The sequence below is a fragment of the Palaemon carinicauda genome, unplaced genomic scaffold (genome assembly GCF_036898095.1).
Source record: "Palaemon carinicauda isolate YSFRI2023 unplaced genomic scaffold, ASM3689809v2 scaffold75, whole genome shotgun sequence".
NCBI classification, from domain to species: domain Eukaryota; kingdom Metazoa; phylum Arthropoda; class Malacostraca; order Decapoda; family Palaemonidae; genus Palaemon; species Palaemon carinicauda.
In genome coordinates this window covers 321,853-341,774 of record NW_027172038.1, presented here as the reverse complement: position 1 = coordinate 341,774, position 19,922 = coordinate 321,853, and the positions used below count along the sequence as shown (strand labels likewise).

The 19,922-nt window shown below is 41.4% G+C and overlaps 1 long non-coding RNA gene across 2 annotated transcripts in view; it reads left to right on the top strand.

Annotated features, from left to right (window-relative positions):
• Positions 1-19,922, top strand: part of LOC137637447 (uncharacterized) — a 106,483-nt gene that overhangs the window by 24,215 nt on the left and 62,346 nt on the right. The gene's annotated exons all lie outside the window — the stretch shown is intronic.

Sequence of the window (19,922 nt, the reverse complement as noted above, 5' to 3'; positions counted from 1 at the left end):
GCTCGACAGATGGCGCTGTTGATGTACACCCCCACCTGCATAGCGATCGCTGGCGTATTTTGTCCTTAGGTTTTTCTGTCGGGCAGCAGAGCTGCAGCTTATATGATCACCGGGTAAGTATATTAAAAAATTTATTTTACTAATAAAAATAACATTTTTCTAACGTAATATTGTAATTATTATCATTATTACCAGCTAAACTCTAACCCTAGTTAGGAAAGCAGGATGCTATAAGCCCAAAGGCTCCAACAGGGAAAATAGCCCTGTGAGGAAAGGAAATAGATTAACTACAAGGGAAGTAATGAACAATTCATATAACATTACAAAAACAGTAATTTGGAAATAGATTTTTTATAATCTATAAAAAGAGGCTAATGTCAGCCTGTTCAACATAAAAACATTCGCTGCAAGTTTGATGCTGTGAAAATTAATAGATATGATGATTAAGTCTTGTATTATTAATTTTGCACAATGTTTAAAGAAAATTTATATAAGAATATATAAAATTTATGAATAAATTTAAAAATAACTACTAGTATTTTACACAGCAGTATATAAAACTTATTAATATATTCAAAATCAACTATTTTCCACAAAAATATATACAATGTTTGAATATATTTATCAGAAATATATTACATTTCATAACAACTTGCTCTATAATTCTGTCTTTTTCTTGCCCGCTATACAAAGAACTGTTCGTCTTTCTTTTGCAAACTTTTATGACTGTCAGTAGATTGGAGGCTGAGACAACTAGATGGTGACATTTATAAACAGGGAGTTTATCACATATAGGTTGCGTGTTACACACAGAAAATATGCTCGGGTACGTCACATCTTCGTGCTGAAGGGTCTCGCTATCTTCTCCTCTTTTACTTATGGAGTTTGGTCACGGGAGTTAGGAATCTAGTCTGACTTACCTTATTATGGATCAATGAGTCAATCTGATGAGCTAAATTTAAGTGACACATGTTGGTCTGAACATCCACGATGCTATGTTAGGCTACAGGTTTAAAGGCCGCTCATGAATGGCAGAGGCAAGGGATAGTGGCATTGCCCTGTCAAGCAGGAGATTGCCCTAGGTACATTATTTTCTGTGTACATGTACATGTATATATAATAACAATAAGCACGTTTACATTGTATTTTTCAATTTCTTGATCTCATCAATAATCAACAAATACTTTTGATTTACACTGATTTATATAATTTTCTTGACATTCGAAATCTCTTCATAATGAATATTACAACAACACCAATGTTATAGGGTATCACATTTTCCATACAGTTCGTTTATAGACCTTACTGTTAGTTATAAAAGGAATACGACTTCTCTCTCTCTCTCTCTCTCTCTCTCTCTCTCTCTCTCTCTCTCTCTCTCTCTCTCTCTCTCTCTCTCCCCGTATTTTATTTCAGTTAAATCTTCACATTTCTTTGAAAATTATTAAAAAAATGTTTATATCATTATTCGATGTTTCGATTATGGGAATAGTAACGCATCGGAAGGAATCACTGATTTGCCACTCTCCTTCCGCCAGAAATATGACATCATCAGTCTTTTTTTTTTTTTTTTTTTTTTTTTTTTTTTAATGATACAGACCACTAAAACACTCGAGTGTCAGTGGGTTCCAATTATACTTGGGTAGTCCATTATTGTATGTAAAAGAAGGAGATCACGGCTCAACCATCTCATTATCATTAACGGTCAAGCGATTTGATCAGTCCTTCGTATCACTTACTTCCTGAATGTTGAATTCTTTTGCTTTCCTCTGAGTTCCGTGGTTCAGTGAATTCTCTATAGTACATACATACATCTACCAAGGCACTTCCCCCAATTTTGGGGGGGTAGCCGACATCAACAAATGAAACAAAAACAAAAAGGGGTCCTCTACTCTCTACATTCCTCCCAGAGGTATTTGACACTACATTTGGAGTAATGCCCATTGCAGGGTCTCTCTCATTCATTGGCCACCTTAACGTACAGATTTTTTAGCAGCCGTCTTTGTCGACTAACCATACTTACTCTTACCTACTACGGTTATACTTAGGCCACATTTTGACCCATAAGCGCTCGTGATAGGATTCTCCACTCTTCTCTATCCTGCGCCGGATAGAACCGTTCATTTGGGTTTCCCCCAGAGATTCCTACATCCTCCTCCTAGCATCTTTTCCAATCTTTTCTTGGCCGTCCTACAGGTCTTTTTCCAGCAACTCTTTGGAGCTCTATCCTCATCCATGCAAGCCATATGTCCTGCCCATTGGAGTCTTCTTGATCTATTTACATCACATATATTTGGTTGGTTTGTACTATATTTTATTTCTCTATTATGTCGTCTTCTCCATACATTTATTTCTTCATAGTTGAGCCCCTCTATTCTTCTCAGAATCCCATTCTCAAAAATTTAAGATTTTTTCTCTAATGTTTTTGTTAGCGACCCTATCTCGCATCCATATATCTAAACTGGTCTGATAACAGTTATATGTTTGACCCATAAAGAATATAAAAATCTTTTAGTCTTAAGGCTTCATCCTGATCCAGGTGCAGAATGAAAAATTAGCCTCTCAGACAGTACCATCCTATTCGTAGTATTAGGGATGCAGTTGTTTCTAATAGTCAGGCCTTCCCCATCAGAAGACACAAAACTACCCAGTATTCTAGAAGTTTTATTCCTGCTATGGCCAATTGGGGAATGGTCTTCCTAATCAGGAAGTTGAATCGGTGGAATTTCAAAAGTTCAAACTTGCAGCAAATGTTTTTTATGTTGGACAGGCTGACATAAATTTCATTTTATAGTTTATGCATGAAAGAGCTATTTTAATGTTCTTACTGTTCCTAAGATATTTTACGGTATTTTAATTGTTCATCACTTCTCTTGCAGTACATTTATTTCCTTTCCTCACTGAGCTATTTTCCAAGTGGGAGACTTTTGGCTTATATCACCTTGCTTTTCCGATTCGGGTTATAGCTTAGCTGGCATTGATAATGATGATAAACAGTGGCAACTTATACTCTCTAACTCTCTGTTTCTCTCAGTCAATTTCCATGTGTTCTTTCCGTGTGGTTTATTCCCAAGCTGAAGATCTACTTCATCGCAACCTTGCTCACTGGCTCCACTGGCTCCGGGCCTGTGTGGTCCTTAGCCCCTTCTACAAGATGCCTCCGCTCTTCCCTATCCAAGGCGATATCATGTCAGCGGACACGTGCCCCAGGTCCCAGTTGTTCCTCATCTCTTTTGATAAGCTACTCACAGGTCTGGTAATTGCTTGGACCTCGTATACACTGACTCCCCTGGCGTTATAACTAGTAAGGTTGGTTCTCCTGTCGGGACATCTGATCATGCCTTGATTTCATTAGTAGTGAAGACTGAGCAGCCTGTCCCTGATATATCATACTCTTGTGAAATTTATATGAAATCCCAAGCAGACTGGAATGGGGTTTTGCATGATCTTTTGTGCTTGAATTGGTCACAATTATATAGTAGTGTAGATCCTGTTGTCCCTTTGAATGAGAATCTAGTCAACATAATTGATAAGTGTATCCCTTCTCATGTGCTAATGTACCGAGTGAAGGATAAACCGTGGTTCAACGATGATTGTAGACGTGCTTATTTGGAGAAACAGGAGGCCTATCACCTTTGGAAGGGTAACAGATCAGATTAGACCTGGAATAACTATACTCAGCTTCGAGCTTTTGCTCAGAGAGTTTATGCGTCAACTGAAAAGGAATACAATTTAACCATAAAAGAAACCATTTCTGGTACAACTCAGGAACATAAATGGTGTTCTACCCTTAAATCTGCACTCTTTGGTGTAGATGCAACAGTTCCTCCTTTACTTAAACCAGATGGCTCAGTCACTCACTGTCCAAAGGAAAAGGCAACCCTTTTGGCTGATGTTTTTGACAGTAAACAGAGTAATGAAAATCTTGAACTTCCTCATTCCTGTTTTCCTGAGGCTAAACTAACTAGTTTAGCTTTTCTATCTCGGGAAATTAAAGCTCTGTTGATGGACCTTGATGCTTATGGAGGTGTAGACCCAAATGGTATTTTTCCTTTGTTTTTTATAAAGACTGCAGATTTCTTAGCTCCAAAGTTATGTTATTTTGCGTAAGTTAGCAAGAAGAGGAGCTTTTAGCACTTGTTGGAGAATTGGTAATGTTACTCCTCTATGTAAATGTGTTTGTGGTAGCTCAAGTCCCACTGATTACCGCCTAATTTCCATAACTCCCATGTTATCTAAAGTTTTTGAACGTCTTCTGGCAAAACGTCTTAATAGGTTTGCTGAAGGTAATCATCTATTCCCTAGTTTGCAATTTGGTTTTCGTAAAGGCCTCGGAGCATGTGATGCCCTTCTTACAATCTCCAATGCTGTACAGAAATCTCTTGATTGTGGTCAGGAAGTTTGTATGATTGTCCTTGATTTTAGTGCTGCCTTTGACCGTGTTAATCGAGAGGCCCTTGTTTTCAAACTGAAACAGTTGGGAGTGGGTGGGTCATTTCTTAGCATTATTATTGATTTTTTTAAGTGATAGATCTCAAAGAATTGTTGTTGATGGGCACCATAGTGATTATAGGAATGTGATATCAAGTGTTCCATAGGGTAGTGTTCTTGGCCCATTACTTTTCATACTTTATACACATGACATGTGGTTTGGCCTAGAAAACAAGCTTGTAGTATATGCAGTTGATGCTACTCTCTTTGTATCAATTCCATCCCCTGAATATAGATCTGGGGTTGTTGAATCCCTTAATAGAGATTTAGCTAAAATTAGTGCATGGTGCAAATAATGGGATATGAAGTTGAATCCTAACAAAACTCAAAGTATGATTATAAGTAGGTCAAGGCCAGTGGCTCCTCAACATCTGGATCTCAGTATTGATAATGTTTCTTTAAATTTGTATGACTTTTAAAATTTTAGGTGTGATTCTCGACAGCAAATTTACTTTTGAGAAACACATTAGGTCTGTGTCTTCTTCAATTGCACAAAAAAAATAGGCTTATTGAGAAAGTCTTACAAGATTTTCGGTGATCAATCTATTCTGAAGAAGTGTTTTAATTCTTTCATTCTACCTTGTTTTGAGTATTGTTCTCCCCTCTGGTCTTCAGCTGCTGATTCTCATCTTAATTTGTTGGACAGAAACTTACGGTCTATTAAATTTCTTATTCCTGATAAAGATATTAATCTTTGGCACCGTCGTTCAATTAGTTCATTATGCATGTTGCATAAGATTTTTCGTAACTCTGACCATCCTTTACATTCAGATCTCCCTGGACAATTCTATCCTGTTTGTAATACTAGACAGCCAGTTAATTCTAATAGCCAGGCCTTCTCCATCATGAGGCTCAATACTACACTGTATTCTAGAATTTTCAATATTAAACTTACCTGATGATCATATAGCTGTCAGCTCTGCTGCCCGACAGAAAAACCTATGGGCGGAATACGCCAGCGATCGCTACACAGGTGGGGGTGTACATCAACAGCGCCATCTGTCAAGTAGGTACTCAAGTACTCGATGTCAACACAGAACCAATTTTCTCTCTGTCGTGCCACTGGCAAGACCTACTAAATACGCTGTTACTAACTGGATTTGTTTTCACAACTATTTGGTGAAGTACACTATTTCAGTTTTGAGCTTTCGCTATGCAGGGGTTTTATCTTCATTTCAAAACTTGAACTCGTTTTGGATAGATTTAATTATGGTGACAAGGAGAGTATGGACTCTCTTTCACTTTTAAATGGCCGACCCTTCCCTTAGACGGAAGTGTGTTTAGGTTTTTAGTAATTTTGCTTAACACGTTATAGATCTATATATTTTATATCTCTCCGCCTTTATTAGGCCTCTTCGATTAACTTTCCATTTATTTTCAACATATAAAAATAAATTTTTATGTTTTGTTTATATGCGACCTTTCCTGATAGTAGGCGGTCCTTACTTGGAACCGAAGTTAATCAACGTTGAGCCCGTTATATCGTATTTTACCTTTAAAGAATTTATAACTTTTTAAATTTAATGTTTTATGAAAGAATTTCTTTGATAGTCTCGTACTGTTTTCAAAGATGAACTAACGTTTAGTTTTTTTAGTCTACGCAGTTGTTGACGTTCAGGACGTTCAACATGCGCTCTATCGTTACGATAGAGAGAGAGTGTATCACGGTTTCACTTTGCAGTAAGAGTAAATCGATTCTGGCGTTTCGTTCATTCTTTCTTAGCTTAAATGGTTTAAATTCTAAATTGAAGGAACTTTTTTTTTGGAAAACCTTTCAGTTTTTTCCTTTAGCAAATAACATGTTTTGACGATATATAATTGGGCTCTTCTCTCAGGTGCGAAATCAAGAGAGAAAGAGAGAGAGAGATAGAGACGGAGGGAGAGAGAGGAGAAAAACGTTTCGTTCAAGCGGGTAACGTTGTTCTCGTTTTACTCTCCTCCCTAGTCGCTGTAGGGGAAGAAGGTAAAACGTTTCTAGGGTTTTATTCTTGTTCCCAGGCTATGTGCGGTGAGAGATTGTAAACGTAGTTTATTTGTTCTAGTGTTTAGTCTCTTTCCCAGCCACTGAATTCTTTATCTTTATATATGTTTTCTGTTGCATTATACGACTGTTTTCGCAATTACTACCTTTTAATGAAGGGTAGGATTGCGTGTTTCAGGTAGAAATCCGTAAAGTTTCGATTTCAGTGAAATAAGTGCAAAACAGAAAATCAAAGTGATAAAGTGATATGCGCAAAGTGTTACAGTGTTGCGTCCGAGGGTTCGTCTGTTCGTGCCTGTCGTTCACCTAGTCCGGGACCTCTTGCAAGCTCCCAAGCCCAGGGGAGAAGTAATGTCGAACGACTTATGGGTTCCTCAGGCCTTGATCAATGAACAGACGTTTTTCCCTCCGTGGTTTCGGGCGTATCTACCAAGATCGCCCCACCCACACAAAGACGAGAGAGCCCATTTACTTCTCGTCTGCGGAAGAGGTTTCTCGTAAGAAACCTTGGACCAAGGTCTCGCAGCTTATTAAGTGCAAGTCGGTCCCTTCCGCGCAAGTTCAACGGCCCAGGTGTAGCCACTGGGTCAGTTCGGACTCGCTGCAGTCATCCGACGACTGCACACCTCCCAAGAGAGGCAAGGTGGTACCGCAACAGGCAGTAACTCCGTCTGTTGCTGCACCCGCTGTTTTAGACCCTCAGTCACAACGGACAGTAGCTCCGTCTGTTGCCGCTTTTGTAGACCCTAAGTGGTCTTTACTGCAGTCTATGCAGACTCAATTAGCTGCGGTTATGCAGGAGTTTCGTGCGGAGAAGGTTAACGCTGCACCCGTTAGCCTACAACCTGCCACGGTTGTGCGCCCAGCTCACGCTGAGGCTGCCTGCTCCCACACTCCGACTGCGGAGAAGGTTGACGATATACCCGTTTGCCTACAACCTGCCACGGTTGTGCGCCCAGCAGACGCTGCGGCTGCCTGCTCCCACACTCCGACTGCGGAGAAGGTTGACGATGCACCCGTTTGCCTACAACCTGCCACGGTTGTGCGCCCAGCAGACGCTGCGGCTGCCTGCTCCCACACTCTGGCTGTGAGAGCTCTTCCACCCATGCGCAGTCGACCCTGCCAGACGCATGCTGACTCCCACAGACACACGGAGCACTCCGTTGACGTGCGTGTGCTACCACAACAACAGGAGGGTGGAGTTAAGCTGCCGTGTTTTGACACGGTGCGTCAGCCTCCGCAACCCACTGTGGTTACCGCCACTCGCCCGCAGCAGACTAGTCAGTCAGGAGTTGAGGCTTCCCCACACAGCTTTGGTTGTTGCCAGCTCTCAGTCTGTCAAGCAGTTACATAACGTTGCCTTCTGGTCTGCTACTAATGCACCAGTGCTGTATGTCCTCACGCGCCTGTTGTGGTTGACAGTTCAGTTTTTTGACAGTTCACAGACTGTCTGCAGTTACATAACGTTGCCTTCTGGTCTGCTGCTAATGCACCAGTGCTGCATGTCCTCACGCACCTGTTGTGGTTGACAGTTCAGTTTTTGACAGTTCACAGACTGTCATGCAGTTACATTACGTTGCCTTCTGGTCTGCTGCTATTGCACCAGTGAGACCCTCACTGAGATAACCTAGCTTTTCTCGGACAAGGTTCCTGTAGATGAGAAAGTGCTGTTCTCCCTCCTACTGATATTCCTTTGAGGACTCTGTCATTTGGAGAGGAGCCTTAAGCTGCTTAGCCTCCTATGAACTTTTGTCGAGCCTTTGAAGTTTTGCTGTACTATTATGTCACACATAACAAGGCTTCCAGGGATGGTAAATGGTTCCGCTTCAGTCGCTAACCCCGTCTGTTGCCACACCTGCTCCCGTAGACCCTAATGGGCTTTGCTGCAAGACATGCAGTCCAAGCTTGTGTCCTTGATAGAGGACTTAATACGGAGAAGAACCTTCTGGCCAACAACCTTCCTACCGGTTGGTTGTGCGCCCTGTTGACGCTGAGGTATCCTACTCGCGTCCGCCAGTTGAGGTGTTTCCTCCACTGATGCGACCCAGTGTGGGTTACCAGTCGCACGTTGACGTTAAGCTACGCTCGGAGGTGGTTGTTGACGTTCAGTGTGTCACTAGGAAGACGTTCAACAACCAGCAGAGGTGACTTGTTGTGCGCAGTGCGTCAACCTCAGCAACCCGGTAGGGTGTTGACTGCACAACCCAGACAGTCTAGACAGTTTCGGGTTGACGCTGTACTTCCTCGAGTCCCCATGGTTGACAGTTCACAGACTGTGCAGCAGTACCATGATATTGCGTCCGGCTCCGTCACGCATCCACCAGTGCGACCGGATTCAGCGAGTCAGACGTTGCCCACTCCGTTGCCGTTTCCTCATCAGTTTCGGATGAGGAACCCTCTGATGAGGACGTTGCTGAACAAGACGATCAACCCCCAGCCCTGCTATCCATCCAGAAGATGCTGTAGAAGGAACACTGCCCTGTCAGGCTGTGGATGAGTCTGGTTAGGACACTGTCATCCGTGGTTCAATTTGTGTCACTTGGAAGACTACACCTCCGTCCTCTTCTGTATCATCTAGCTTTTCACTGGAAAAGGACAAGACGCTAGAAGCGGTCTCGATCCCGGTTTCCGGAAAGAGAAAGTCTGGTCTGACTTGGTGAAAGGACTTTATCAACCTTTGAAAGGGTCTTCCCCTGACTGTTCAGACTCCCAACCACGTTCTCTTCTCGGACGCATCGGACGTAGGCTGGGGTGCGACATTAGGCGGTAGGGAATGCTCGGGATTATGGAACTCGAGTCAAAGGACAATGCATTTCATCTGCAAGAAGCTACTGGCAGTACGTCTGACCTGGGAAAGCTTCAGGTCTCTCCTTCAAGGCAAAGTGGTGGAGGTGAACACGGACAACACCCTGCTTTGACGTACATCTCCAAGCAAGGAGGGACCTACTCTCTGACATGGTACGAGTTTGCAAGAGACCTCCTCTCCTGTTCAACAGGTCTAGACTTTTCACTAGTAACGAGGTTCATCCAAGGCAACTTGAATGTCATAGCAGATTGTCTCAGTAGGAAGGGACTAATAATTCCAACATATTGGACCCTCCACAAGGATGTATGCAAGAGACTTTGGGCCACCTGGGGCCAGCCAACCATAGATCTCTTCGCAACCTCGATGACCAAGAGGCTCCCAATACTTTGCTCACCTATCCCGGACCCAGCAGTAGTTCATATAGATGCCTTTCTTCTAGATTGGTCACATCTAGATCTATATGCATTCCCTCCGTTCTAGATTGTCAACAAGGTACTGCAGAAGTTCGCCTCTCACGAAGGGACAAAGTTGACGCTGTAGTTGCTTCCCTCTGGCCCGCGAGAGAATAATTCACCGAGGTACTTCGATGGCTAGTAGACGTTCCCAGAACACTTCCCCTAAGGGTGGACCTGCTACGTCTGCCACGCGTCAAGAAGGTACTCCAAGGCCTCCACGCTCTTCGTCTGACTGCTTTCAGACTATCGAAAGACTCTCGAGAACTAGAGGTTTTTCGAAGGAGGCAACCAGAGCGATTGCTAGAGCAAGGAGAACATCCACCCTTAGAGTCTACCAATCGAAGTGGGAAATCTTCCGAAACTGGTGCAAGTCAGTATCCGTATCCTCGACCAGTACCTCTGTAACTCAAATAGCTGACTTCCTCTTATATCTGAGGAAAGAACGATCTCTTTCAGCTCCCACTATCTAGGGTTACAGTAGCATGTTGGCATCAGTCTTCCGTCACAGAGGCTTAGATCTTTCCAACAATAAAGATCTACAGGACCTCCTTAAGTCTTTTGAGACCACGAAGGAGCGTCGTTTGGTTACACCTGGTTGGAATTTAGACGTGGTTCTAAGATTCCTTATGTCAGACAGGTTCGAACCACTTCAATCAGCCTCCCTGAAAGATCTCACCTTTAAGACTCTTTTCCTGATATGCTTAACCACAGCTAAAAGAGTCAGTGAGATTCATGCCTTCAGCAGGAACATCGGATTCTCATCCGAAACGGCTACATGTTCTACAACTTGGTTTTCTAGCCAAACACGAGCTGCCTTTTCGGCCTTGACCAATATCGTTCGATATTCCAAACTTATCGTATGGTTGGAAATGAACTAGAAAGAGTATTATGTCCTGTAAGAGCTCTTAAGTTCTATTTTAAAAACCTTTAAGAGGCCCGTCTGAAGCTTTATGGTGTTCAGTTAAGAATCCATCTTTGCCTATGTCAGAGAATTCTTTACCCTATTTTATCAGACTGTTTATACGAGAAGCTCATTCCCTTCTGAATGAGGAAGACCAAGCTTGGCTGAAGGTAAGGACACACGAAGTTAGAGCTGTCACAACTTCCGTGGCCTTTGAACAAAATAGATCTCTGCAAAGTATATTCGACGCAACCTATTGGAAAAGCAAATCAGTGTTCGCGTCTTTTATCTTAAGAATGTCCAGTCTCTTTACGAGAACTGCTACACTCTGGGACCATTCGTAGCAACGAGTGCAGTAGTGGTGGGGGCTCCACCACTACAATTCTCTAATTCCAGAACCTTTTTAATCTTTCTCTTGAAATATTTTTGGTTTGTCCGGAAGGCTAAGAAGCCTTTCGCATCCTACTTGATTTGGCGGGTGGTCAAAATCATTTCTTGAGAAGCGCCTAGATTAGAGGTTTTGATGAGGACCTTTAGTATGGGTTGCAACCCTTCATACTTCAGCTCCTAGGAGTCGCTCAGCATCCTATGAGGATCGCGAGGCTCAGTAAGGAAGACGTACTTAAAAAGGCAGAGTAATTGTTCAAGTCGTCTTCCTTACCAGGTACTTATTTATTTTATGTTTGTTATTTTGAATAACTGCTAAAATGAAATACGGGATACTTAGCTTCTTATGTTAACATGTATGCTGGTCTCCACCCACCCCCCTGGGTGTGAATCAGCTACATGATCATCGGGTAAGATTAATATTGAAAAATGTTATTTTCCTTAGTAAAATAAATTTTTGAATATACTTACCCGATGATCATGAATTTAAGGACCCTCCCTTCCTCCCCATAGAGACCCAGTGGACCGAGGAGAAAATTGGTTCTTGTCGACAAGAAGTACCTGAGTACCTACTCGACAGATGGCGCTGTTGTTGTACACCCCCATCTGTATAGCGATCGCTGGCGTATCCCGACAGTAGGTTTTTTCTGTCGAGCAACAGAGTTGCAGCTACATGATCATCGGGTAAGTATATTCAAAAATTTATTTTACTAAGGAAAATAACATATTTCTTAGCTCCAAAGTTATGTTATTTTGTGTAAGTTAGCAAGAAGAGGAGCTTTTAGCACTTGTTGGAGAATTGGTAATGTTACTCCTCTATGTAAATGTGTTTGTGGTAGCTCAAGTCCCACTGATTACCGCCCAATTTCCATAACTCCCATATTATCTAAAGTTTTTGAACGTCTTCTGGCAAAACGTCTGAAGGTAATCATCTATTCCCTAGTTTGCAATTTGGTTTTCGTAAAGGCCTCGGAGCATGTGATGCCCTTCTTACAAACTCCAATGCTGTACAGAAATCTCTTGATTGTGGTCAGGAAGTTTGTATGATTGGCTATGATTTTAGTGCTGCCTTTGACTGTGTTAATCAAGAGGCCCTTGTTTTCAAACTGAAACAGTTGGGAGTGGGTGGGTAATTTCTTAGCGTTATTATTGATTTTTTCAAGTGATGGATCTCAAAGAATAGTTGTTGATGAGCACCATAGTGATTATAGGAATGTGATATCCAGTGTTCCATAGGGTTGTGTTCTTGGCCCATTACTTTTCATACTTTATACACATGACATGTGGTTTGGCCTAGAAAACAAGCTTGTAGTATATGCAGTTGATGCTACTCTCTTTGCATCAATTCCATCCCCTGAATATAGATCTGGAGTTGTTGAATCCCTTAATAGAGATTTAGCTAAAATTAGTGCAAGGTGCAAATAATGGGGTATGAAGTTGAATACTAACAAAACTCAAAGAATGATTTTAAGTAGGTCAAGGATGGTGGCTCCTCAACATCCGGATCTCAGTGTTGATAATGTTTCTTTAAATTTGTATGACTTTTAAAATTTTAGGTGTGATTCTCGACAGCAAATTTACTTTTGAGAAACACATTAGGTCTGTGTCTTCTTCAATTGCACAAAAAAATTGGCTTATTGAGAAAGTCTTACAAGATTTTCGGTGATCAATCTATTCTGAAAAAGTGTTTTAATTCTTTCATTCTACCTTGTTTTGAGTATTGTTCTCCTCTCTGGTGTTCAGCTGCTGATTCTCATCTTAATTTGTTGGACAGAAACTTACGGTCTATTAAATTTCTTATTCCTGATATAGATATTAATCTTTGGCACCGTCGTTCAATTAGTTCATTATGCATGTTGCATAAGATTTTTTGTAACTGACCATCCTTTACATTCAGATCTCCCCGGACAATTCTATCCTGTTCGTAATACTAGACAGGCAGTTAATTCTAATAGCCAGGCCTTCTCCATCATGAGGCTCAATACTACACAGTATTCTAGAAGTTTTATTCCAGCTGTGACCAAGTTGTGGAAGGATCTTCCTAATCGGGTAGTTGAATCAGAAGAACTTCAAAAGTTCAAAGTTGCAGCAAATGTTTTCATGTTGACCAGGCTGACATGAGTCTTTTTATAGTTTTATATATGACATATCTGTTTTGCGTTGTTAATAGTTTATATATCACATATCTGTTTTGACGTTGTTACTGTTTATAGAATGATTTATTGTTAATTTGTTCTCATCATTTATTTCCTTATTTCCTTTCCTCACTGGGCTACTTTTGAATATTGGAGCCCTTGGGCTTATAGCCTCTTGCTTTTCCAACTGCAGTTGTAGCTTGTATAGTAATAATAATAATAATAATATCTGTTTTGCATTGTTAATAGTTTATATATGACATATCTGTTTTGACGTTGTTGCTGTTTTTAGAATGATTTATTGTTAATTTGTTCTCATCATTTATTTATTTTCTTATATCCTTTCCTCACTGAGCTACTTTTCCCTATTGGAGCCCTTGGGCTTATAGCCTCTTGCTTTTCCAACTAGGGTTGTAGCTTGGCTAGTAATAATAACAATAATAATCTTCCCACCTCATACGTGGTCTCCCCACGTCTCCTTCTCTCTGGTGTACCAAGCATCACTTCCCTGGCAATCCTGCTGTCCTCCATTTGGGCTACATGTTCAGCCCCCTGCAGCCTTTGTGCTCTTATGGTATTTGGTTATTAAGGGCAGTTCTGATAACCGGTTCAATTTATGGGTGTGTCTCCTTCACCAAATCTCCTCCTTGTTGTCATGTACTGATCGCCGTGTTCTCCTCAATACTCGATTTTCAAATACTAAAAGTCTTCTCTCCAATTCTTCAGTTAATCTTTATTTTTCACAGCCTTAAGTCAAGGTTGGTATGACTATTGTATAGGTTGATAATTTAGTTTTTCTACTTGAAGTTTCAGTGATTAGAGGCACCTTGCTCCTGTTGTTATCCTTATCTTTATTTTTTCTTCAACTCTATTATCTGAGATGACTGTTGATCCCAGATACATAAATTTATCTACGTCCTCCAAGTTTAATCCCACACTTACATACATACATACATATACCAAGGCACTTCCCCCAATGTTGGGGGATAGCCAACATCAACATATGAAACAAAACAAAAAGGGGACCTCTACTCTCTACATTCCTCCCAGCCTGACAAGGGACTCAACAGAGTTCAGCTGGTACTGCTAGGGTGGCACAGTCTACCCTCCCACATTATCCACCACAGATGAAGCTTCATAATGCTGAATCCCCTACTGCTGTTGCCTCCGCAGTCTTCCAAGGCACCGGAGGAAGCACACATGCTGTTACCAATTCCACTTCTTTGAAGCCTTTAGAATTTTTTTTTTTTTTCACTGATTTTTAAAGAAATTCCTGAGCTGGCCTCTTTAAAAGCTCCAAACGTGTGCTGCAGTTTTTGGAAATCCTTTCCGAAAGGTCATCATCGTCAGTGTGTAAGTTAAACAATCGCAATTGATTTCTATGTTTATTATTTTTGCTGTTGGTGTCTGCCTGATTATCCACTCAAGGACCAAATGAAAACAATAATGTTGACAAAGGAAAGCCTTGCTTAAACCCACCTTACACTGGGAAGGCATCTGTTAATTCGCATCCAACTCTTACTCTGCATATAGTATGGTGTCCTTGTGTCATCCTATTCAGTTTTGCTTGTATTTTAAAATACTGGAAGATTTTCCTTGAGTCTCATTGAGTCCTATCATGAGCCTGTGTAAAGTCAATATGTTGTGGCCTTTTGGAAACTTCCTTGCCTGGCGTTCTGCAGGACGGGAGATCAAGTCCAGCTCAAACTCAATAGTTTTTTTAGTCTCTGCAACCTCACTATCCTTAGGAGCTAATAATGGGTGGTTTGGGGGAACCTATAGGTCTTCCTGCTGAGGCATCAGCAGCCATTGCATGGCCCTTCCTTGTCCTAGCTTGAGAGTGGGCTTGGCTGCTGATCATACTGTATGTATACAATATATGGTCATTCTCTAGGGCATTGTCCTGCTAAGGAATTGCTACTGTCCCTTGCCTCTGCCATTCATGAGTCACATTTAAAAAAACTATCTTTATTGTACTGCAAAAATCTTTCGCAGGATAAAGACTTGATCAACTGTGGATCACCCTTCCTTGAAACTTGCTTGCTTATCACCAAGTTCTCTCTCGCAATAAATATTAAGTCTTTTGTAAATGATTTTGGCTAAAATCTCATAGCCTACTGACAGTAGGCAGAGATTCCTCTATAACTTGAACACACCGTTCTGTCCTATTTCCTGTGTATTGGCACGATTACTCCTTTCGTATACCAGGCATAATCTCTTCAAACCCTATTTGTTCCAACACGGAGTACTTACCTCGAACTACTGTACTTTCTTAGGAGTATCTGGGATCTCCTCCCAACCGACCAGAATTTTGTGTAGTTTACCCTACCTCCGGTTTCTATGCGGGGTAACCTCTGGCGGAGTGATACGCGCCATGAGGCGACCCGGGGTCAGAGAGCGTGCTCGCTCGGGTCTTGACCTCCAGTAAGTTTTCTGATCGCGTCGTGGTAACAATCTCGCCGCGCTCTCCTTACCCAGTGCGACCCTTTGTGTCCCACGCAGTCCCCACATGGTCCTCTTGTGTTCATACCTTACCTTATCCTACCCTTTCCCTCTGTGTTCCTGCGTCTTGTGGTGCTTTACTGGTTCATTATGGAGGCACGATTACGCCTCTCGTATACCAGGCATAATCTCTTCGTTCCATATGTCGAGGACAGTTTTTATGATTTCTCCGTGAAGCCTTTGTCCTCCAGGCTTTATAAGCTCTGCATTTAAACCATCATATTTCAGATCATTGATTTTCCTAAAGATTCCATCTACTGCTGGTAACCATCACCACTTGTAGTCTCTTATCCTGCATCACCTCTGTATTCTATTGTAGATAGTAGGTTGGTCAAGGCACCAGCCACCGGTTTGAGATACAACCGCTAGAGAGTTATTGGGTCCTTCGACTGCCCAGAGAGTACTACATTGGATCCCTCTCTCTGGTTACGGCTCATTTCATCTTTGCTAAAACATACACAGATTAGTCTGGCTTATTCTTTACACATTCTCTTCTTTCCTCATTCACCCGGCAACACTGAGATTACCAAACAATTCTTCTTTGCTCAAAGGGTAGAAGAGAGACTTTAGCTATGATAAGCAGCTTTTCTAGGAGAAGAACACTCCAAAATCAAACCATTGTTCTATAGTTTTTGCTAGTGCCACAGCCTCTGTACCATGGTCTTCCACTCTGTTGGGTTAGAGATTTCTTGCTTGAGAGTACACTCGGGCAGGCTATTCTATCTCGTTTCTCTTCCTCTTGTTATTTTCAAGTTTTTATAGATTATAAATGAAAGATTTATTTTAATGCTCCTTAGGGTTATAGCATCTTGCTTTTCCAACTAGAGTTGTAGCTTAGCAAGTAATAATAATAATACCCTTTCTTGTTCTGGTATATTTAGTACATACATATACCAAGGCACTTCCCCCAATTTTGGGGGGTAGCCGACATCAACAAAGAAACAAAAACAAAAAGGGGACCTCTACTCTCTACGTTCCTCCCAGCCTAACAAGGGACTCAACCGAGTTCAGCTGGTACTGCTAAGGTGTCACAGCCCACCCTCCCACATTATCCACTACAGATGAAGCTTCATAATGCTGAATCCCCTACTGCTGCTACCTCCGCGGTCATCTAAGGCATCGGAGGCAGCAGCAGGGCCTACCGGAACTGCTTCACAATCGCTCGCCGTTCATTCCCATTTCTAGCACGCTCTCTTGCCTCACTCACATCTATCCTCCTATCACCCAGAGCTTCCTTCACTCCATCCATCCACCCAAACCTTGGCCTTCCTCTCGTACTTCTCCCATCAACTCTTGCATTCATCACCTTCTTTAGCAGACAGCCATTTTCCATTCTCTCAACATGGCCAAACCACCTCAACACATTCATATCCACTCTTGCTGCTAACTCATTTCTTACACCCGTTCTCACCCTCACCACTTCGTTCCTAACCCTATCTACTCGAGATACACCAGACATACTCCTTAGACACTTTATCTCAAACACATTCAATTTCTGTCTCTCCATCAATTTCATTCCCCACAACTCCGATCCATACATCACAGTTGGTACAATCACTTTCTCATATAGAACTCTCTTTACATTCATGCCCAAACCTCTATTTTTTACTACTCCCTTAACTGCCCCCAACACTTTGCAACCTTCATTCACTCTCTGACGTACATCTGCTTCCACTCCACCATTTGCTGCAACAACAGACCCCAAGTACTTAAACTGATCCACCTCCTCAAGTAACTCTCCATTCAACATGACATTCAACCTTGCACCACCTTCCCTTCTCGTACATCTCATAACCTTACTCTTACCCACATAAACTTTCAACTTCCTTCTCTCACACACTTCCAAATTCTGTCACTAATCGTCCAAGCTTCTCTTCTGTGTCTGCAACCAGTACAGTATCATCTGCAAACAAAAACTGATTTACCTCCCATTCATGGTCATTCTCGTCTACCAGTTTTAATCCTCGTCCAAGCACTCGAGCATTCACCTCTCTCACCACTCCATCAACATACAAGTTAAACAACCACGGCGACATCACCCATCCCTGTCTCAGCCCCACTCTCACCGGAAACCAATCACTCACTTCATTTCCTATCCTAACACATGCTTTACTACCTTTGTAGAAACTTCTCTAAAATACTCGACCCATCTTGGCATATCGTCTTTGTTATCCATTATATTTCCCTGTTTATCCCAGGTCAATTCCTGCCTAGGTTTTGTATCCTTTAGGGATCCGGTTTATTCCGTGATGTTGTGTTCTTGATTGACCAAGTCCCTATTTCACTCTATATTATTATTATTTTATTTTTGTTAGTCACAGTTTACAGAGACTTGTGATTTTTAGTGTGGAGTTCCGATTATTATTATTATTATTATTATCATTATTATTATTATTGTTATTATTATTAGCTAAGCTACAATCCTACTTGGAAAAGCAGGATTCTGTGAGCCCAAGGGCTCCAACGGGGAAAAATAGCCCAGTAAGAAAAGGAAATAATTAAGCTATATAAGAAGTAAAGAACAATTAAAATAAAACACTTCGAGAACAGTGATGTTAAAATAGTTCTTTCATATATATAAACTATAAATTGACTTATGTCAGCCTGTTCAACATTAGGCTTGTCTCTTTTTCTTCCTGTTCATACTAACGGCAACACCCCTTGCTCGTTTAAGTTCCTCCCTCATTTTGCTATTATTTCGATCTTCCAGCCACTTCATATGATAATTCTTGTTCCTCTCTGCCGTCATCACGCAATCTGCGTCAAACCATTCAATTTTAGGGTTTTTTTCTGTTGCAATCTACGTCAAACCATTCAATTTTAGGGATTTTCTCTTTTACAATCTGCGTCAAACCATTCAATTTTAGGGTTTTTTCTGTTTGAGATCCAATTTCTCTGAGTCCCTACAAGCACATATAACTATCTTCCATCCAGTTTATATTTGTATTTTTCTCTTCCAGTTCTTGGAACCTATTCTCAGTATTGTCAGAGTGGGTATCCCCCGTCTGACCAGATATCTTTTCACACCTGCGGATGCCCTTTCGAATCTTGTCGTTACTTTGTAAGGGTTTCTTCAGTTAAATTTTCCTAATTCAGATTGTATCTTTTCCTTCAACTGCAGAGTTCTGTCATTCTTTCTGTTGTGGTGCCCTATTGGGTAATGTCCTTGACTGGGGTTCAAGTCCCGCTCAAACTTGTTAGTTCTTTTACTGTTTGCAACCTAACCATCCTTTTTACGTGTGGATGAATGGGGGAGCCTATAGGTCTACCTGCTGGGTCATCAGTAGCCATTGCCTGGCTCTCCCTGATCCTAGCTTGGATGTAGAGGGGGGGCTTGGGTGCTGATCATATGTATGTATAGTCAGTCTTTAGGGCATTGTCCTGCTTGCTAGGGTAATGTCACTTTCCCTCATTTCTGCCTTTCACGAGCAGCCTTTAAACCTATAAACTTCTGGGGAACATGGGATTGAATATGTTGCTCCAAGTTTAGTAGACTAACAACCAGATATTACACATATCAATTTAGTCAGAAGAAACAGTTTTTTTTTTTTTTTTTGAAAGAGCATAGTAATACTGCCCAATTATCTCTTGGCGTTTAGTGTCAGTTTCTCTCGCTTGTCTCTTCTCATTTCCACGAGAGACTGCATTCTTTTCACAACAACTCATCATCTACCTTTGCATTCAGTCCTCCTAGCACAACCACCCTTACATATTCTACAGTCCCTACCTGGAACGCTTCTAAATCTTTCATCAATACTTTGATTGTATCTCCACATTACTTTGATCTTAAAATCTTTCTTCTACCATATCTGTATCTACCATCTTTCTTTCATTTTCATTCGACGTCCACACTTTACTCCCCTAAAGGAGAGAGAGTTCAGCTATCCCTTCATTCTCTGCAATTGTGATTTCTATAAACATTTCTAAGTTTCCTTCTAAACTCTTACTCACGTTCACCTCCCTTTCTCGCTTCATCCATTCTGTACTCATTCCTACCGTACTCGTAATATTTAATTCAATTCTCTCCCCCTCTAATATTAACATTCTGTGATGGGCCGAGAAAAGGTTGTGACTCAAAGACAGTATGAAAGCAACTGAGTGAGTTTATTATAGAACACTCCTTTATATACAAAAGCTCAAAGCAACAAGAAATTTCATGCTCAAAAAGACACTTATACAGATGAGAAAAACAGGCATGTTTATTCTGGTTCTTTTTAGTGCGAGGGAAGAGCGAAGATACAAGCATGATATATACACAAAATGA